We start from the raw sequence: 21,939 nt of genomic DNA, 5'->3' as shown, positions 1-21,939 counted from the left end.
TCTGTAGTTTATACAAAGTGTCTAAGCTTTTTTCCTTCCAATATTTTTCCTGGGCTACATTAGTGCAAGTCCATGTTTTCCCTGGGCCAGCAGGACCACAAACCAGATTAAAACAAAAAGGGAGCTGGAGCCTCGGCTGGGCCCCTGGAGAGGCCTCCTCCCTCTGCCTTCCCCACCCCTGACCTCTCACAAACCAGCTTCGAAGCAACTGAAATGTCTTTCTTTCTTTTTTTTTTTTTCCTGACCACAGGCAAAATCCTGTCTCCTTGGTTCTCTGAAAGTTATCCATTCCTGAATTTTACCCTTAACCACAGCGGAGGAAAGCGAATAGCTGAGGTCAGGAAATATGGAAAGAATGTTAACAATTTACCACTAAAATATACATTAAGATTATTTTCAGCAAGTGTAATCCCCACGTTGAACTTCTAAATCTAGAATTCTCCTGTCATGTGACTATATTCACATTTATGTGTGCCCCTTTCAGCCTCAATTCATCCCTTCCTGAATGAGCTCTCTGTGAAAGGTAGGACTGAGTGAAAATAGGCAAGTGAAATCTCCAAGTTTCCCTCCCTAGTTAACACTGATTACAAATGTTGAAGTGGTTAGATAAAAGTAGTTGTCTTTTACCTGAGCTAGTGCACGAATATCATCAGAGATTTTCATAGGCATAAAAATGGAAGTGAAAATAGACACACAGGTCATACTTTCAATCAAACAGCTAGTTCTGTATAGAAATCCAAAATTATAAATGTTTAGATGCTGTTAAGAGCAAAAGGAATGAACCAGGGATATCTCATCTCAGGTACTTTTAAGATAATCACAGAATGTTAGCATTAGAAAGAAACAAAGAGAATCTTTCATTCAACTTCTTCATTTTATATAGGACACAATTAACCATAATTACTATTGCCAGTATATATGTATTTTCCCATTTAATTATTACAACAATCCTAGAATGTGTCACATCCATTTTGCGGAGAAGAAAAAGAAAGGTGAGGGAACCTGCCAAAGGTGAAGTGGTAGAGGTAGGATTCAAACTTGAGCACTCTGGTTCCCATTCAAACATCAAATTAGAGGCCCTCCAAGGACTTGAACTCATTTCTCTCGGAAACCAAGGAGTCTTTGCCCTACTCTGGGGCAAGTAGATGGCTGCTAACTGCCATCTACTCACGTCTCACCCTCACGCTGGCCTCAGGTTGGTTTGGAGTGGCTGTCATGATCCAAGATGGATGTGCCTTTCCCCAAGGGCTGGGGCCAGTGCCCCCCTAGACACGCATGCTGCGCTGCATCTGTCGCTAATGGGATTTCCAGATTTCTGCCTCTTCGTGAGTCCCATTTGGCAGCCCTGCGTATCTGTGAATCTAATGTCTGTGTGTAGCCGTGCTCCTCAGCTGTTCCAATTTGGCAAATAAGTGATGATGGCTGTGGCCAGGTTAAATCTGAGGGCAGACTTACCGTGAGTTTAGTTTTCTGAGTCCATCTTTGCAGGGACTGAAGCTACCTTGACAATGTGATGTGTGATGTGGTCATGATGGCCCTGGACATGTCCTAGACTCATCTGCTTCTGTTACTAAGCAGTTACTTAGTAACTTTCAGTTACTAAGAAGGCCGCGCATGGTGGCTCACGCCTGTAATCTCAGCACTTTCAGAAGCTGAGGTGGGTAGATCACTTGAGGTCAGGAGTTCAAGACCAGCCTGACCAACATGGTGAAACCCCGTCTCTATTAAAAAATACAGAAATTAGGTAGGTGTGGTGGTGCACGCCTGTAGTCCCAGCTACTCAGGAGGCTGAGGCAGGAGAATCACTTGAACCCAGGAGGCAGAGGTTGCAGTGAGCTGAGATCATGCCATTGTACTCCAGCCTGGGCAACAAAGCAAGACTCTGTCTCCAAAAAAAAAGAAGGACTAGATTGCACTAGATTGCAGTAAAGTCCTCTGACCCTCTGTGTAGTAGACATTTGTTATTTCGTGGCTACTCACAATCCATTCGATATCCCAGTAAACCCTGCTTCCTGTTACAGCATGATCTCCTCTCATGGCGTGAGCTCTTAGTAGTCAAAAAGTCCAAGTACACTACCCATTTCCCACTTCAAAAGCTGAAGGGAAAAGTTTCTGTTTCATAGGGTTGTTATGAGTATATTTGATGAGTTAATTTAGAAATAACATATAAAACATGTGGCAACTGCTAATATTAGCTCTTCTACTTGTTCTTCTTCTTCATCCTCTTCTTGTTTGCCTTCTCATTTTTGTTGTTATTAGTAGTAGTATTATCCTCTGCAGAGCCAGGACAAGGGTACTTGACCTAAACTTTGCCACTCAGATTCCTTGGAATATTAAATATTGTATGGTTGACAAAAGGACAGAAGATACAGTTAGCTTTTTTAAAATTGTGAAATATCACACAATTAAAGAAAAATGCAAAAGTGGCATGAAAGATTTGCAAATAACCGAAAGCAAATGCCTATGTAGCAGCATTGTCCAGTTTATTAACCCACCAAAGCCTTCTGTATGCTCTTCGCCAGTCAAAACTGTCTTCTTCCCTCACGGATAGCTTCATGGGTTTGGGACCTGTGCAATCATACAGGGCTCCATGCTCAGAAGAGTCCCATGCTTGGTTTAATGTCTGCAGTTGCCTTCTTGAAATTTTTTGTAATTTTTGAGCAAGTGGCCCTGCATTTTAAGTTTGCTCTGAGTCCCACAAATTAATATAGCTAGTTCTGCCTTCACTCTTAAGGTGACCATTATCCTGACTGTTGTGAGGATGATTTTCTTGCTTTTCTTTATAATTCTACTACCTGTATGCATCTGGAGCTCTTTCATCCTCAAGGTATGCTCCGACATACTATTCCTGCTTTCAAGTCAGTCAGTTCTATGATTCCTGCTTCATAGACTGCAGATGTTCCAGTGACTGACTCCTTCAATATTCTCTCAGTACATTTCTACTTTGCTTAGGTTTGCCAGTGTTGATTTCTGTTGCTTGCAACCAAAGGAATATATCTGGTATCATTGTTTTTCTAAAAGACTCTTGATAAAGAAAAAGATAGCGTGTAATAATTTGTTTTATTCCTTTCTGCACAAAGTCTTATGAATGTTCCATAGATGTAAGATTTCTTTTAAAACTAACATCCTGACAAACGCATTTTCCAGCAGAGAAAGTTAAAACTTGAAGTTGTTAACGTAGTTACCTATATTTAGAAAAATGTTACCTTCGGGACAAGCCATGAAACCCAAAATTCCTGCCAATGACAATTTTTTCTTCTCAGAAAAGTTGCCAGAGGTTGCTAGTGGATCACCACTTTCTTGAAGAACTCTCCCCCATGACATGTGGTTGAGATGGGATCCCCAAATTGCTGGCTACACATGTATCCTCGGCCTCCTGGCCTCAGTGATTAGAGCAGGGATAGATGAATAACCCAAACAAAACCAATAACAATTCTCCCAAGGAGTTTTCTGCCTTGAGCTATCAGGGAAGATAATTTCAGGTCTTTGGGTTGGGGCTCAGGGTGTCAAGGTATGGGGAAACCCTCCTACAGCAATAGAGACAGTAGAGACTAAAACGGAACAGCACACACACACAGTAGTAAGCAGAAGCCACGAGGCAGTAGAAGCTATGAGATGTCCAGGGAGTTGGTAGTTGAGATGTTGGCACAAAAGCAGAGGCAGAGAAATGCTGGCTGCCAGACTTCTCTTGAGTCCCTGGGGTTACTGTGATGCCTTAAGGGACATTTCAGTGCTCTATGAAGCTTGGCTTGGCCACTGTTAAGATGGCTTCTTCTGCTTCCTTACTTCCCTGCACATCCTAAAATAAACTTCCTACATCTGTCTCAGCCCCGGTCATCATAATTGGTGTCTATAATGAAACATATGTACAAATGTTGGAACTTGTTAACTGGACTTGAGACCTAAAATGAACCCTTCTCCATGCTTAGTCAACCATTGTTCTTTCTAACAGTGGAGCTCATTTATGCTCAGTCCCTGCAACTCAGGGGTAAGTGAAACAGCTTAAAGCCAGAAACATCAAACGGTAATCCAATAAAGAGGACCTAGCAATAATTACCTGCCACACTGGAATGCTGACCTGGTGATTCTGGAATTCTTTTTTCTCCATCTTTACTCTCTCCATCATATTTCAGGCTTCCAGAAAGCTTTCCCTGGATTGAAGTGGGCCTCCCTGCTTGCAATATTGCTCCCTTAATTCCATTCTCCAAAGAGCAGCCAAAGCAATCATGATCAAATTAATAGTAAAGTGACTACCTATTGCTCTCAGGATGTGGCCCCAAATTCTTAGTTCACATGTGAGGTTGTTTATGATTTGGCTCCTGTTTACCTTCCCAGCCATATTCTTCCCACCTCTCCCCACCTCTATACCATCCCTTACATTCTCTGCTCTAGACTTGAACTCATTCTTTTGCCTACTTACCTTTTGCACAAGTTTTCTTCTGCCTCAAATGCCTTCTTTCACTCCTTCCCCTTGCTTTCTCCTACTCTTCTTTAAGGTCTTAGTTTAAATGTCCCTTCCTCCAGAAAATTTCCCCTGAATTCCAAAGACCAGGGTTCACAAACATGCACTCCGTAGAGTTCTCTTTTTTAATATAAAATTGCCCTTTAACTTGTCTGTCTTTAACTTGGCTGTAAGTTTCTTTAGGATGACTGGCACATAGTTGATGCATAAATGAACATACAAGATTAGAGGAAACAACAGAATGTTTCTACTCTTGCAGCCAGAGTCCAGGGCTGTGGTGTGGGTGAACAGAGATCAGAGAATTGGACTAGTAGCTGGGGCAAAATATGAGGCCAGGAATCCCACTCACTGATTTAACAAGACCGCTAGGAACCATGAATTACTTAGGAATTACCATCTTGATTAGTTTAGTTCCAAGGCAAGTCCCCAAACCCATCCATCTCCTTTTCTTGCATGTTTTAACTGAAGGCAAATAACAGCTTTTCCCAAATGGTCAATACTTACATGTAAGACAACTTGCCTATTTCATAATTTCTCAAAACAAAAACAAAATCAGTCCAACTAGGATGCCTGGTGAGCTGTAGTTAGAAGCTTGGCTTGGGAATCCATTGATTGAAATTGTTTGGACTGGCAGTAGAACAAAGTACAAATGGTTAAGCAGATTCCTCAAATTCTGCTAAAACAAGAGGAAAGATAAGAAAACCAGAAACGTCACCTCCATCCTGGCCAATGTAGAAGAGCTAATAGGTGAATGACAGCATATTTTTAATCCATTATGGAATGTTGGTTTGTTTTCTTGTTTAATGGCTTCCTTTCTTTAGGAGAACCTGATACAAGCAAGCAGAATTCTGGAAGGCAACATCTTGAGAGCTCTGAAGTGACAATGGGATTCTGGGAAAGTCAGTTCCTGGAGCCCCAGTCTCTTCATCTGCAAAATAGAAATAATGATTACAACGGAGACTCTCCTGCCTGCTGGGTGGCACCACAGGAGAAGTGTTTTAGAAAGTCCTCTGTATGTTCAGGGTAGCATTAACACCACCTCCCACTGCCTCCTGCCAATAAGAGCCTACAAAAGAAACACAGCCAGGTAAACTGAGTCAGTAAGCACTGGATTTGGGAGTTTGAGTATTTCCAAGCAGAAGTCATGAGGTCAAATTTTGTAATACTAATAGGAAGAAGCACAGGAATCCCATTTCTTTGATCAATTTATTAATTTTTTAGTAAATTCTCTCTCATCAATTGTGCTATAATGTTTTTGCATCCCAGACAGTTTTATACAATATCATGTGTTTCATGCTCCTTGTTCATCAATATAATGCAGTTAGTTGGCAAAATAGTTACAGGAACTGAGGTTACCCTTTCTATTCAGCATAGAGTGGAGATATGGAAGGAACGTTCAGGAATATATTTCTACCTGGGTTTCAAGTAAAGGTGGCCACTGGCACCAGTTAGGGCTGGACTCTGGGTAATTATGGGGCATGCACACAGCTTCATCCCTTTACCATAGCAGACATCAGTGATCTACCACAGCACCTTTCCCCTTCTTAGACCTGGAGATGGCCTCAGAGCCCTTCCCAACACAGTGGTAACTGGATCAGATCACAGTGAAATGCATTCGTCATGCCATGTCTAGGCACTGATCAGAAGCCATGACTCTTCATTATCAAGCTGTTAAGCAGCTATTAGGTGATGCCCTGATGCCCTACTGAGAAAATTAAACCAGTAACTTACAGGTTTATGACTTACTCTTTCAATTTTTGAGCTCTTATTGGTTGCACTTAATTCAAACAAAGAAAACAAGGTAGCAGAGTTAAACCAAATGCTTGGGTTGTAATTCCAAAGTTCTTGTCTCTTCTTCCAGCCACACAGGATATTTGATCCTTCTAATGCCTTTAACTGTTGGCTTCAAACAACTGTGAAGAAGAGAAGGAAACCCGACACTTTAGCTGGATGATGTTTATACAGATGCAGCTTCTTCCTTCACATATTTGGTTAGGAGGAGCTCAGTGAGCTGGAGGCTGAATCTCAGGAATGTTTAAATAAAGTGACATTGACACAGACCCTGAGCAACATTTGCAAACCCCATTCTAACCTCACTTAGAGCTGAGGTTCTTAATCTTTATTGGACATGGATTCCTTTGGCAGACTGGTGAGGTTTATGCATCCCGCTCAGAATACTATCTTTATATAAAACAGTAAAAGAAAATAAATTGGGTTATAAAAAGAAAATACATTGAGCTAAAAATGCATCTGGGCATACTGAAATACAGTTATTAAAATATTTTTTAAAGTCTATGATAAAGATTTTTATATGTTCTTATTTATTAAACATTATGCAAAAAGATCTAATGGCAAGTTAAGTAACTTCCATAATTTTGCAATAGTGATCAGGGCAAATATTTTGAGATATCTGGGGTAACTATAATGTTATATGAAATTATCTTGATTTCTATTGGTGACTAAGCCACAGGTACCAATAAGACTACTGTAGTTTGTTACCATATTTAAACTGGTAAGAACAGATACTACACTTGATCTTAGCTAAAAGGCCGAGAAGCGATGTTACCATATTTAAAATAGAAAACTTGCTAAATTTCAGAGAGAGGTTAGTGGAAATAGCGGTTCCTCCCCCAATCCAACTAGTCTGTGAACCCTTTGGATTATGTCCAGGGACCCCAGTAATAAACCTTGGACAAATTTGAATGTGGAGACCTCTGAGCTATCAGGTGTAACATTCCCACCACTAATTCTCCACTTAGAGAATTCCTGAGGCACAGTGTAATCCCAACAGTTTGGGTGGCCGAGGCGGGTGGATTGCTTGAGCTCAGGAGTTCGAGACTGGCCTGGGCAACATGGCGAAACCCCGTCTCCACTAAAAAAAAAAAAAAAAATTAGCTGGGCATGGTGGTGCCTGTAATCCCAGCTACTTGGGAGGCTGAAGCAGGAGAATCCCTTGAACCCGGGAGGCAGAGGTTGCAGTGGGCTGAGATCGTGCCACTGCACTCCAGCCTGGGAGACAGAGCGAGACTCTGTCCCCCACCCCCACCCTCCCAAAAAAAAGGAAAAGAAAAGAAAGAATTCCTGAGGCAGAAGAAAAGGGTCTTATATGGATTGCTTTGTTTTGGTGTGAGACTGCCTTGCCCTTCTCTTCAAAAAGAGGATCTTCTTTACTATTAGAGCTTTTTCCTCAAGGGTCACATGGGGTTTAAACACATTTTCTGGTCTAGAAACTGCGCGCCCCTGTGGATGTGAGGAAATGGGAGCCTATCCAGGTTAAGTGACCTGACCCACATAAATAAACACTGGGAAAGGCCATCCACAATTTCTATCCCTGGCTAGTTGAAAACTTAAGGTGGCCCCAAACTCTTGCTAGATCTGACATGAACCAGAGGTTGAATCTGGGACATACAATCTGGGACTCTGTGGTCTAGTGGGGTTGAACTCAGCTCCCACCAGCACCAGATAAGCTTAGAAATTTTCTGCAGGCTTCGGTAGGGGAGAGGCTAAAGAGCAAAATGACCCCTAAGCCTATCTGATGTTGGTGGGAGCTGCTCTAACAGTGTATCATCTAAACATTTGTTGGTGCTGATGTTCTGCTTTGTTGTTGGCTTAGTACTAGATAACAAAATCACAGATGTGTGAGAGGCATGTGTGCTTGGAGGTGGAAGCTGGGTAAGAAGAGACATTTTAGGCTGGGCGCGGTGGCTCACGGCTGTAATCCCAGCACTTTGGGAGGCCGAGGCAGGCGAATCACCTGAGGTCAGGAGTTTGAGACCAGCCTGGCCAATATGGTGAAACCTCATCTCTACTAAAAATACAAAAATTAGCTGGGCATGGCAGTGGATGCCTGTAATCCCAGCTACTTGGGAGGCTGAGGCAGGAGAATCACTTGAACCTAGGTAGAGGTTGCAGTGAGCCAAGATCGAGCCATTGCACTCCAGCCTGGGGGACAAGAGCAAAACTCCGTCTCAAAAAAAAAAAAAAAAAAAAAAGAGACATTTTAGAAAATATTGCCATTGGGATAATGTGCCTCTGACATATTACAATTTGAATTCACATTGTAATTTGGCTTATATTCTCTATGAGAGCATTAAAGTTGATTCATTATTTGAATTGCAATTTCACTTCTTTATTTACTCAGAGATGATCACAAAAGGGTTCCCTAGAATTACTTAATGCTAGAAAAATAGCTCCCGAGAGTCAATCAAATTAACCATCCCTTCCTAACAATATAGAATCCAGCATACTTTGGTTCTCTCATTTGACATTTTGCATGATGACAGTTGCAGAATTTGACTTCTGGGCATTTTGGTTTCTCCTCAATTTAGGAGAATGCCCAGAATGCAGAAACATGAGAAGAGTGAACAAAACAAAGATGACTTTATAGGTCTCCTTTGAAGAGCTTTGCATTTCTTCCAATTGCTTTCTCCCTGACTAAAAGAAAAAAAAAATTACCTCAGTAATACATTCTCGGGTAAAAATATAAACCATATAGAAGTGAATTGAGCAGAAAGTGAAAGTCCTTCTTTGCCATCCTCCAATCCCACTTCCCTCCCCAGAAGTTAAGAATCTTTCCAGACCTTTTTTCTATGTGTTTATATAAGTGCATGTATATAGATGCACAAAAATACATGACCGCAAGTAAGATGCATATATTTATTTACATAAATGGAAACATATACACTATATATATTTTCCTATGACTTGCTTTTTTATTTACTAATATTTCTTGGATATCTCTCTGTACATATAAAGCTATTTTTTTTAAAAAAAAACTACATATTATTCCATAATATATATGAATGTTTTCACTGGATTTGTTTAAGCAATGTCTATGGATAGACATTCAGGTTGTGTGCAGGTTGCGTTTTCTGATTTGTCTGTTTTGTTGCTATTAGAAACAGTACTCCAAATTTATTCTACCTCCTTTAAGCTGATAAAAACCATCCCTAGATGTGGATTTTCTCTCTCTATTTCTGCAGCAATAAGAGAGCAGATGGGTGGGAAAGGGAGAGAATGCAATTCCTTTTCTTCCTTCTGACCACCTTCTTCCCACCTTCCACTTCCCACTTCCTTCCTGTCCACAATATACAAAAAGAGAGCTCCCTCTACTGGGAATGCCATTCCCTTCCTCCCGCTCACCTGGGTAACTCCTTTCTTCCTGCAAGTTGCACCTCACTCTATCTCCCCGAGATCTCCAGCTCACCACCTGGGAGGTCAAGGGCCTTCCTTCATGCTCTTTTGGCCCTCTCTGTATCCGACATCATATTAAAGTTACCCATCCAGACACCTGCCCCTTAGGGGAGAGAAGGAACTCACCGTGTATCCTCAACACCTAGCACATGATCAGCTGCGGCAGGAGCCCAGGGGCATACCTGGTGACCTGAAATGAAGGACCTCCAAGTGAATAGATCTTCACATAGTGTGCACTTGGTTTAATTACCATTAAATCCATGTTGAAGCCAACAGCATTAAATGATGAGTCACCTGGATAACATCGGAGCCTCGGACAAGGTGTGCAGACTAAGAACAGGATTTCAGAAACGTTAAAATAACACACATCACGCCAGCACTCACCGGTCCTTTCTATGGCTTTCCCCACACTCATCACATTGGTAGGGATCACTCTGATATTGGCAGCAGGCTTCTGCCAACTGAAAAATAGCAATACCTGTTCTGCAGGTTCTATTTTTAATTTTCGTTAACATTTTTACCTGTGCCCTGCTTGATCTGTCTCAGGCAGGCTGCTCTGATACAACCGGTTTAGTTATGTCCTTTCCCTGGTGCATTTCTGCCCAGAGGGAAGGCCAAGCGCACAGAAGAGCCTGGAGACAGGTCCATCTGGAGTAGCCAGTGGGTCAGACCACAGGGCTAATCCTGAAACTAGACCATCAGGTATCTTGGAGATCAGCTAGTCAGTACCGGAGAAAAGGGTGGCTTGGAAGAGATGGATCTCATTTTATGGAAAGCACAACAAACACTGGTTCCTCCCTGCCACCAGCTTGCTGCTCCCTAACTCAACCTGTAGAGAAATTCGGAAGAAAACTGACAATCAGCCAAAACTTCCCACTCTGGCTTGTACAGCTGAACTCTGATATCCACACAGCTGCCCCAACAGTGAAAGAGAAGGAAGAGGGATGAGGAGAGGAGGTGGTGGAAGGAGTGGTGTGGACTGGTTCTTCTTCCTACCCTTCATTCTACAGAGAAGCACACTGACACCCACAGAGGTGAAGGGTCTGAGCCCCTCACTGTTGAGTTGGCGGCAGCCCTCTGAGAATTCAGCCCTCCTCCGTGCCGGTCTCCATGCTGTTCCTATGCCCTGCAAGTTGAATAGGTACAGTAGTTATCGACCACACTTCTGGTATAATCTATGGCTAGGTGAGGGATGTACTAGGCCTTAAATGCCTCCTCCACTTGATTTGCCAATTTCCCATATAAAACAATGGTTTTATTCATTGGTTCTTTTATAAATGCAAATACCCCTGGGAGAGGCAACATAGCCTTAAAGGATTCATTAAATCTTTTCTGCAAAGTAGATGAACCATAGTTCATGACCTGGTCTGGCTGCTCCTACAGCTGTAAACTCCCACTGACCCAGATTCTTCCTGGCAGCCCACAGGAAGATGAGTGTGCAATGACTGGCAGATTAGCTCTTTCAGGTGGAAGACTGCCAGAGAGATGTGCCAGCACTCTCCTTGGCGGCAGAGGGTGGGAGAGCTTGCCTGGGAGTGAGGTGTATCCTCAGGCTCCTAAATCACCTGTGTGTGTCCATGCCCCCTCCTTCTCTCCTTGCGGTGGATTCCTTAGGTCTTTGCCAGCTCCGAAAGCAGGGGTGCCTTCAAACCCTGACAGCTGCGCTGATCTGGTGGCTCTACCTTTAATAGCTATTTTAGGTTCCTTCTAAACCTTGTCGAGTCTCCACACTTCTACTTAGTTGGAGGCACCTGGAGTGAAAAACAATGTATATACAGCAGCCCCCATTATCTGCAGGATTATGCCTGAAACTGCAGGTAGTACAGAACTTTATACAGACTATATATTTTCCTATACATACCTATGATAAAGTTTAATTTATACACTAGGCACAGTAAGAGATTGGCAGCAATAACTAAAAATAAAATAGAACGTTTATAACAATATACTCCAATAAAATTTATGTGTATGTGGTCTCTCTCTCTTTCTTAAAATATCTTATAATAGTGTCCTGCAGGTAACTGAAACCACAGAAAGCAAAACTGTGGATTACGATGGGGGAACTACTGTACCACGTATACTACAGCAGCTACAAATGCTAGGAAGATTGTTCAAAGAAGCCTGGCCCCCCTCTTCCTCTTCGAGTTCCCTTGTGAGGATGAATAAAGGAAAGTAACGCATCCAAAGCTCACTGAGCTCCTTGGGGAGTGGGGGTATGAATGCCCAGATTCTGTGGTTTTACACCGGGCATTTAATAATACCACTGACAGCTAGACTTTCTCCTCCCTAACAGAATTTGATTGCATGAATCACCCAAAGGTCTTCTTTGCAAGAGAATTTTTTAAAAGTCAGTGAAGGTGGAAAACATCATAGTCTTCCAATAATGACTGACAACAGGCAAGGTTCTGCTAAAACTGGGGGAGGGGGTACATTTCCTATGGGACATGGAGAATTCTTCCTCTCTGGAAAGTCTCAAAGACCAGAGAGGTAATGGGAAACACAAAAGCGAGTTTGACTACTGAAATTTAATAAGGCCTGACATTTCTGTGCCTAATCCTCATATATATTCCATTATGGTGATTTTTAAGACAGGCCACCAGAATGAGGCTGTCATGCATACAAAACAGAGGCAGAAGGCAAGGGGAAGGAGGGGCTGTACTCACTATAAAAATACGAGCAATCACAAATAATCCCAACAAAACTTTTGGAAAAACCAGTACTGATTTCCATTTCTCAAGAAATTCTCCCTTTAGATTATTCTGCCAGGCTCCAGTGAAATCCTAAATCAAGTTTTTTATAGGCTTAAAACACAAAATCCAATGTAAAACTAAACATTTTAAAAATAGGTACATGAAATGACATTGTGGAAAACCAGGAGAAAGAAAGTTTGGTAAATCAACTCTTTCTAAAATATTTCAGCCTGGATCTCTAGACAAGGAAGGAATTCAGAACCCAGCTGCATAGCTTCTCTCTGTGGCTGGTCAGGCATTCTTCAGTGGCTCTGGTGGCAAAAAGCTTAAAACTTGCTTCAAAAAAACAAGCAGCTCCCATCCGGGACTGTTAGAACTCTGAAAACCAGGCCTGTGTTCACACTGGCCCAATCAGTGAAAGATTACATGTCTCATATAAGGCTGCAGTACCATCTACCCTTGAATAGAATGAGTAATTTTGTGCTATTTTTGGATGGTGCAGTGCTTTAAAACAAAGTGATAAATTAAAATGGCCTCAGTAATGCAGCAAAAATGTTAAACTGTTTGAAGGCAAATGGAAAATGTGGCCTTAGTATACAAAGAAGGAGCCAGCAGATGGAAAGGTTTGGAGTCTCTCAACTGAGTTAAGAAGAATGGCAGCCAATCAGTCTGGTATTGAATTTTGGAAACTATGCTGTGCCCAGTATTGTGCCTGGGCATGAGGAATTATTAAAGAGAAATTATTATTTTTTTTTGTTTCTAAGTCCCCAGTTAGATAATTGCTTGAGGGCAGGCACGTCATTTGTTTTTCCATAATAAGACCTAGACTTGTGTAGCCAAGTTAACATCCCACCTTCTACAGGTCAATGGCCTATTTTGGTCACTGCCGGCATCCATCAACTCTTCCCATCCCTCTTCAAGTCCAAGCCCAATTTCTCCACTTTACACTTAGCCAAATCCTACATCCCACACATCCTCCAAGGTCCAGCTTACACCTCCTTTCGTTTCTTCATGATTTCAGCCTGTGCTAGTTGCTCCTTTCTCTCCTTTCCTATTGCACTCATACCACACAGGGGTTTAGATGAGCAGTGGGGAGCAGAGGACACCCGAGGAACAGCATGGGCAAAGGCAGATTTGGTGCACCTCAGTGATGCTGAGAAAGGAGAAGAAAGGGACAAAACGGAGGGAGCAAGGAGGAACATGATAGATTCAGATCTCTCCACTCGTGAGCTCCATAATATTGGGCAAATGATTTTCAAGTCCTGGAGCCTCAGATTTCTCCACTCCCAAAGACCTCCCACAAAGGGTTTTCATGAGTGATCACCTGTAACATCTGAACCATAAATAAATGAATTTGTGTTAGACTCATCTAACTTAAGTCAAAATGGCACACTGGGATGAAAAGGGTAAGACCATGAGACAGTAATGGTCTTCATCATGTTTGGCCCAAAAGGGTGCATCTTAATAGCAAGATTTATTGAGTCCTTACTATGTGCTAGGCACAGTCCAAAAATGTGCTAATCCAATTACTCCTCACAACCATCCTATGAGGTTGGTAGCACTATTATCCTCATTAGTTGGGGAAGCCAACTAATTCCAGCCAGTCTGACTTCAGAGCCACTGGGCTTAACCAGTACAGTATACAACACTGCTCCACCCCTCACCCTTTGAAAGGAATCCTATGACTTGCCTTTGCATTTGCAAGTGATTTTTATTTTATTTTATTGAATAGATGATGTAGCAATGTTAATCCCAATTTTTTAAAAACAGTTTATGTATCTTTACTGTTACTTTCTGGTCCTTACTCATTTTTGCACGTCATTTCAAAAAGGACCCTGGTTTGCCTCAACTGTATATGCAAACTTAGAAGTGATGATGGCATGAAGAGCATTACCTTAACCTGGCCCTGGCTCACCACTCAGTAATAATGACTTGTAGTTATAAATTAATTTTATTAAAGTATAATTATTTTTGTGAATTTTTTATGTATCCCAGTTCTGGTTTGTGATTTACTTTCCTAACGTGAGAGAAAAAAAGTACATTTACTACTTATGAAGGAAAACATTTACATCAAATTATCTTTGTTTCCAGGAAATACAAGGTGTCAAATGTTGGATCTGAATGATAAGAATATAGGTAATTTTCTTTTGATTACTTTTTGCTGCCCTTTTCAACATGTCACAGTGGAAAGTATATAATTCACTATATGTTTTTAAAATCCCATAAAATTACAGCATTAATTAAAATAAGACCAAACTGCACCAAACTGCCCCCGAGAAGCACTTTCTGTGGCTACAGGATCACCAGGGCTTGTCCATATACCACCCCCACTTGCAAAGACCCTTCAGTGCCTTCCTTACCATGCCTCAGGCCATAACAGAGCCAGAATGTAGGGATTCCAACATGTTGTTGGTTTGTCCAAGATTATTATCCAATGATGGTCCAAAGAACAGAATTCAGGCATCCCGATTTGCTGCTCTCTTACTTGTTAATTATATCCTAAATAAGCCTGCTTCCTGAAATTTTCTTTATAGAGATTTCATCACATGCAATTTCCTACTTTGCATTAGGTTCATGGGTTCATGGCTATAGGAACCTAAATGTGGTAATTGGGTGCAGGAGTAGCAAAAATCTGGTGTACTCTTACCTTGTTCTAGCTCCCTTACCTGTAGCAGACATTATTAATGGATCACAGAACTCCTTTGAGCTTAGGTTTAGCTCAAATCCTTTTCAACACAGTACTCCAGGCCGCCACCACAATAGTTGGCTTCAAGGATGAATCTATTTGTTCTCCCTAGAGATGGAATGTCAGTGTCGACCTTTTTCTTTGTTAGTATCTGGCCTCAGTTCTATGCCAATCATAGCTATGAACTTGCACTTCTTTCTCACTCTGCTTCAGAGAATATATTCTGAAAATGGGTACTCAGGCCAAAAGCTACTTTCATTCCAAAACAATTTCCCTAGACACAAGGGCTGAGGGAATCACAGCTAGCCCATTTACTTTGCATGTTCAGAAAACCTCAAATGACTGGCTCAAGCTCACACAGCTGGGTTCGTGATGGAACCAAGACCAGACCCCAGGCTGGCTGACTGCTTGCCCAGAGCTCTTTTCACCACTCTGCCTATCTGACTCTGGGCTTTGTCAGACAGAACAAAGAAAATGTTCCTGGGATCTGACACTTGTAAACACTTCTCCATCACCCTTGCCACGGCAGCCTGCCAAGACAGGAATCAGGCCAAATTTAGTGGGTCCTTCAGCCCAGTGACTGCAGTTGAAACAATCCCCTGATATAGAAGAGGGGAGGCCAGAGGAAAATGCACTGTTCTACAAAGAACAAAGCCTGGGATGATTCATTTTCCTGATTCCGGTGGTGGATGATTGCTGATGCTTGTCACTCATACATGACTGTCAGCAACTTTGCAGGAATTCTCATGTAGATGCTTGTCTTGAACATATAAATCCCTAGTTACTTCTTCATAGTTCTCACATTTTCAGAGGTCCCCTGGACATACTCTTCTGGCTGTCCCTTTTGGTATTTAGCAAGATACCTTTTATATTTTTTATTTTTTGTTATTTTTTTTTTTTGAGACGGAGTGTCACTCTGTCGCCCGGGCTGGAGTGCAGTGGCACGATCTTGGCTCACTGCAAGCTCCACCTCCCGGGTTCACGCCATTCTCCTGTCTCAGCCTCCCGAGTAGCTGGAACTACAGGCGCCCACCACCACACCCGGCTAATTTTTTTTTTTTTTTTTGTATTTTTAGTACAGACAGGGTTTCACCGTGTTGGCCAGGATGGTCTCAATCTCCTAACCTCATGATCCACCCATCTCGGCTTCCCAAAGTGCTGGGATTACAGGCGTGAGCCACCACGCCTGGCCAAGAGACCTTTAAAAAAAAATGCCAAATAGTCTGGGGGCCTTGGAAAACTAGCTTCTCTGGACCTCAACTTTAGCTTCCTTAAAAGTCAGCAATTGGACCAATTGGCCTCTAAAATCCTTCTGGCCCTAAAATCTGATGGCAAGAAGCATTTGAGGAAACCCTCCCTCCTTTTTCTGAGAAAATCCTTTTAAATATTTGAGGCTTTTAGATCTTAAATCTTGTTACCAATATACTAACAAGGCCAGGCTGGTCAGGTCAGGTAGGGACCTCAGTTCATCACAGCTGGCCTTCTGCCATGCTTTGGAAACTGTTCTTGGACAGATTACTAATGATTTATTTGTTACAAAATTCAGTAAACACAAAGTAAAAGAAAATTATACAAGCAGTATGAAGATATTCTTATGAAAAATAAAGCAGAATTACACAGTGTATGGTACATGTATAGACACACAAAATTATGTATACATATTACAAGTATCTCATTTTTAGAGGGGTTTATTTACATGTTTTAGTTTAGTTTTATTTTTACAGAAAAGGGATCAAACGGAACATATTACTCTGCAACATGCTTTTTCCATGGAACAATATCTTGGATTCTTTACCACATTGGCCCGCATAGGGTTTCTTTTTAACTGCTGCAAAGGATCCATTGTGTGAATACACCATGTTTTGTTTACTTCTTTTTGTGAACCACTCCTTCATTGATGGATATTTAGTTTGCCTGTAAAGTTTCACTACTCTAAAAAATGCTGCAATAAGCTCATATTTTTGTCTACATATTTGACTGTTTCTCTAATATAGATATCTAGAAGCTAAACTGTTGGGTTTAGGAAAATGAAAATTTTATCTTTTAAAAAATTTTTGTCAAATTGTCCATCAATGGCCAGGCGCAGTGGCTCACGCCTGTAATCCCAGCACTTTGGGAGGCCGAGGCAGGTGGATCACAAGGTCAGGAGATCGAGACCATCCTGGCTAACATGGTGAAACCCCGTCTCTACTAAAAAATACAAAAAATTAGCCGGTCGTGGTGGCGGGCGCCTGTAGTCCCAGCTACTCGGGAGGCTGAGGCAAGAGAATGGCATGAACTCGGGAGGCAGAGCTTGTAGTGAGCTGAGATTGCACCACTGCACTCCAGCCTGGGCGACAGAGTGAGACTCCATCTCAAAAAAAAAAAAAAAAAATTGTCCATCAATATGGTAATACCAGAGGGAATACCTGTTTCTCCACATTCTTACTGATCTTTCATTGTTTTTTCATTGCTATCTAGGGTGAGCACTTTTACACATGCTTTTTGAATTGCCTATTTATACCCTTTGCTCATTTTTCAGTTAGGTTGCTTTTTTTTTTTTTTTTTTTTTTTTTTTTTTTTAGTCAATTTGTAAGAGCATCAAAATTTAAAAAAAAATCCATGTACTCACCATCTGGCTTCAATATATCTACTCATGGCCAATATATTCTCCCACCTACTTCTATCCCAGGCAAGGATTATTTTGAAGCAAATCCCTATTACATTATTTCATTTGTTAATATTTTACTAAGTAAATGTAAAAGACTAAAACTCTTAAAAATATCTACAATCTTATCATCACTTAGAAAGATAACTCTCTTGATATAAATATTCAGTGTTCATATTTTCTTCATTAGCTCTTACATTTTTAAAAATAATTGCCTTGATAGCACCAAATATTTAGCCAGTGTTTACATTTTTTCCATTGCCTCATAAATCTTTTTTTAAAAATTTGTTTGAATCAAGATCTAAGGACCATAAATTTTATTCATTTGTTATTGATATGTAACAACAGTACATATTCATAGGCTACATGTGACATTTCGATACATGCATATGACGTGTAATGATCAAATCAGGTTATTTAGAATATCCATCACCTCAAATATTTATCACTTCTTTGTGTTGGGAACGTTGCAAATCTTCTCTTCTAGTTATTTTGAAATATACAATAAATGATTGTTAACTATAGTCACCCTGCTGTGATATCAAAAACTAGTACTTATTCCTTCTAACTGTATTTTTTTCACCCATTAACCAACCTCTCTTCATCCCCTGCACCCGCAGTCTGATCTTTCTAATCTCTACCTCCATAAGAACCACCTGATTAGCTCCTTGACTGGCTTATTTCACTTAACATAATGACTTTCAGCTCCATCTATGTTGTTTCAAGTGACAGGATTTTATTCTTTTTTTTTTTTTTGAGACGCAGTCTTGCTCTGTCATCCAGACTGGAGTGCAGTGCCACAATCTTGTCTCACTGCAACCTTTGCCTCCAGGGTCAAGCAATTCTCCTGCCTCGGCCTCCTGAGTAGCTGGGATTACAGGTGTGAGCCATTGCACTCAGCCAGGATTTTATTCTTTTTATGGCCGAATAGTATTCCATAACAGTATTCCTGTTATCAAAAAGATAACAGCTTTTTGATAACAGCTATTTTAACTGAAGTGAAACGATATCCCGTTGTGGTTTTGATTTGCATTTTCCTGATGATTAGTGATGTTGAGCATTTTTTTCATATACTTGTTTGCCATTTGTATTTTTTTTTGAGAAGTATCTATTCGGATGATTCACTCATTTTTAAAATAATATATATACATCTTTGCTATTAAGTTGTTTGAGCTCCTTATATATTCTGGTTATTAACCCCTTGTCAAATGAATAGTTTGCAAATATTTTCTCTCATTCTATAGGTTGTGTCTTCACTCCATTGGTTGTTTCCTTGCTCTGCAAAAGCTTTTTAGCTTGATGTAGTCCCATTTGTCTATTTTTGCTTTGGTTGCTTCTGCTTTTGAGATCTTACCCAAGAAAATCTTTGGCTAGAACAATGTCCTGTAGAGTTTCCCCAGTGTTTTCTTCTAGCAGTTTCATAGTTTCAAATCTTACATTTAAGTCTTTAATCCATTTTGATTTGAATTTTGTCTGGTGAGAGATCCAGGTCTACTTTCATTTTTTGGCATATGGATATCCGGTTTTCCCAGCACCATTTATTGAAGCGGTTGTTTTTTCCCCAGTAAATGTTTGGTGCCTTGTTGAAAGTCAGTTAGCTGTAAATATGTGAATTTATTCCTGGGTTCTCTATTCTGTTCCAGCGGTCTACGTGTCTGTCTTCATGCTGATACTATGCTGTTTCGGTTTTGTAGTATGTTTTAAATTCAGGTAGTGTGATGCCTTTAGCAAAGTCCATAGATTTTAATTAGTGCCTATTAAGTCTCTGAATTTATAAATTATTTCCCTCATTTGTTGAAGAATTCTGGTTATTTTCCCTATGGAGTTTCCCACAGGGTGGACTTTCTGATTATACTCATGGTGTCATTTAACATGTTTCCATGCTCCATGTATTTCTTGCATACTTTTAGTTAGATCTAAGGCTTGATCAGACTCAGGGCTGATGTCTTGACAAGAATACTTGAAAGATTGTGTTGTACATTTCCAACAAGGCCACATAGTTCTGGCTGTCTCTTTGTGAAGTGAGCAGCCATTCGTGATTGTGTTGTTGTGGATCCATTCAAGAAACAGAAGCCATTCATTAATTCAAATACTGGAAGTTTCATAAAAAGAACAATTAAGATAAGTGATACGATTTAGCTGTGTCCCCACCCAAAATCTCATCTTGAATTATAATCCCCATAATCCCCACGTGTCAAGAGAGTGACCAAGTGGAGGTAATTGGATCATGGGGGTGGTTTCCCCCATGCTGTTCTTGTGATAGTAAGTGAGTTATCTCGAGATCTGATGGTTTTATAAGCATCTGCCATCTCCCCTGCTTGCACTCACTCTGTCCTGCCACCGTGTGAAGAAGGTGCCTGCTTCTCTTTTGCCTTCCACTGTGACTGTAAGCATCCTGAGGCCTCCCCAGCAATGCGGAACTGTGAGTCAATTAAACCTCTTTCATTTATAAACTACCCAGTCTCAGATATGTCTTTATTAGCAGTGTGAGAATGAACGAATACAATAAGATAAGAGAGTACCTATGAAGACATAAAGAGACTTCTGAAGAGTACCCTATGTCTAAGGGAGAGTAGCCAAGGAAAAGCAAACCTGGAAGGGGTGGGCTCTTCCCCAAGGCTGCGGTTCCAACATTATTGGAGTAGGCAAGCTTGCGGCCCACTAGATAGCAGTTAAGTTCACTGGGCTGTCCAGCCAGAGCCGGTTCACAGCTTCCAGGCCAGCAGGAAAGAAACCAGTGGGTGCAGGTGCGTTAAGTCTGGAAGGTGAGACCTCATGTGTACAATGGGTGGAGGGTCTGGTGTGCAATGCTCATGTTGGGTGGGCCCACGGAAACAACATCCTGGGGTGCAGGCCAGCTGACGCTGGAAAGCAGTGCCCAGGAAGAGTTGAGACTCCACTGCGGATGTTAATCCACATCCCAAGGACTGAGGTGAGGTTCACTGGGCCGAGTCTGGGGCTCTGAGGTCACTGAGGGACTGTACATTCTGGGTATGTGGCTGGGGCAGAGCACCACTGGGTGACTCACACACACACTGTTGACAGACCATGCAGCTGGAGCAAGAAAAAACAAAGGTCAGTACCCTGGAACCAGGAAGAAAAGCCCCCTTCTCCCTGCAGTGTCCCTCCAGCGCCCTCTACCGACAAAGCTTCACATCGATCTCACTGTAGAGGAGAAATGCTTGAAGAGTCCAGTCCATTATCACAGAGCAGTTACTGAAGGGTGGATGTGGTGCTGAGAGGCAATAAATTAATAACTGGCATAATGATCAGTGGCTAGGTTCATTATTCATTAGGGGTTGCAAAATGGTGATAATCTAATTCTATCCATCTTCCTACATTAGGTTGGAAGGCTTCTAGTGGGAGAAACTTCCCACATCCCCTGTTTGGTGAGGCCCCAAGGCAAAATGTGCACAAAAACCTGGCTCCCACCCCACTGCCACCACTTTCCCTCTTCTTACCTAGTGTAGATCCTTAGGGTCTTAATAATTTTTAAATTCACCTATCTTTAATTCCAGGTCTGATCTGAACTCTACTTCTGGCCTCTTGGCATTTCCTTTTCGCTCTGGTCCAATGCCTAACTTCAGGTCAAAACTATTTTCTTACCACCTCCTGAATCTTGACTCTGCCCATAAATTCCCTGAAGAGAATGTATGGGAAGTGGAACTTCTCATTTACATCTCATGTAATCCTCGCAAACACCTTATGAGATGGGTGTTATTGTCTGGGTTTTACAGATGGGGAACCCAACTAAGGCTTAGAGAGGTGAAGCAAGGAAAGAAGAGCTGGGGTTAGAGCCTGAGGCTGCTCACCTCTGAATTGTGAGAGTTGGAGGCCCAGGAGGACATGCTGCCTTCTGCAGATTCCTCTTCAGGTAACATCAAACTCACATGCCTCCTGGATTCTCACCAGTTCTCTGTTTTTCCCTGAATTTCCAGGTCATTAGAAATGTTTTTCACATTGTCTCCTGCTAGCTTCACCATTGAAAACTCCCCATCTCTCTTACAGGATCACTTCCTCCCAGTATCCAATCCAGGTCTTTATTTTCAGGCCTGGATTTCTTCTGAAACAGTTGCCTCATGCTATTTAACTGCATTTACTTCCCCACAACTTAATTGCATTTTATTTTCTCTTGTCTCAGATTACTGGGACAGACACCTAAATCCTCGCTAGTTCTGAAGATACTGTTTTTACCTCCTCCATCATCCACTCTCCTGCACTCTCCCTACACAGAGAAGGGAATGAGAATAGAGGTGAGAAC

The 21,939-nt window shown here is 41.5% G+C and overlaps 2 long non-coding RNA genes and 1 pseudogene across 3 annotated transcripts; 1 reads left to right on the top strand and 2 right to left on the bottom strand.

Annotated features, from left to right (window-relative positions):
• The first annotated feature begins 5,041 nt into the window (after nt 1-5,041).
• LOC134739195 (uncharacterized) lies at nt 5,042-21,468 on the top strand. The gene is made up of 3 exons (XR_010125775.1): nt 5,042-5,549; nt 14,437-14,481; nt 21,416-21,468. It is a non-coding gene; the product is annotated as an uncharacterized LOC134739195 (long non-coding RNA).
• Nucleotides 6,884-7,023, bottom strand: LOC129034484 (U2 spliceosomal RNA; annotated as a pseudogene).
• On the bottom strand, nt 8,570-10,260 carry LOC129032653 (uncharacterized). Of its 2 annotated transcripts, none has more exons than XR_008501425.1 (3): nt 10,177-10,260; nt 9,782-9,845; nt 8,570-8,896 (listed from the first exon to the last, which is right to left on the bottom strand). It is a non-coding gene; the product is annotated as an uncharacterized LOC129032653 (long non-coding RNA). The 2 variants fall into 2 exon arrangements; XR_008501426.1 differs by lacking the exon at nt 10,177-10,260 and adding an exon at nt 9,950-10,079.
• Nucleotides 21,469-21,939: the final 471 nt, after the last annotated feature.

This window comes from Pongo pygmaeus, chromosome 2, assembly GCF_028885625.2.
Source record: "Pongo pygmaeus isolate AG05252 chromosome 2, NHGRI_mPonPyg2-v2.0_pri, whole genome shotgun sequence".
Classification (NCBI taxonomy): Eukaryota; Metazoa; Chordata; class Mammalia; order Primates; family Hominidae; genus Pongo; species Pongo pygmaeus.
The sequence above is the reverse complement of the archived record's forward strand: the minus strand, read 5'-3'. Positions and strand labels throughout refer to the sequence as shown.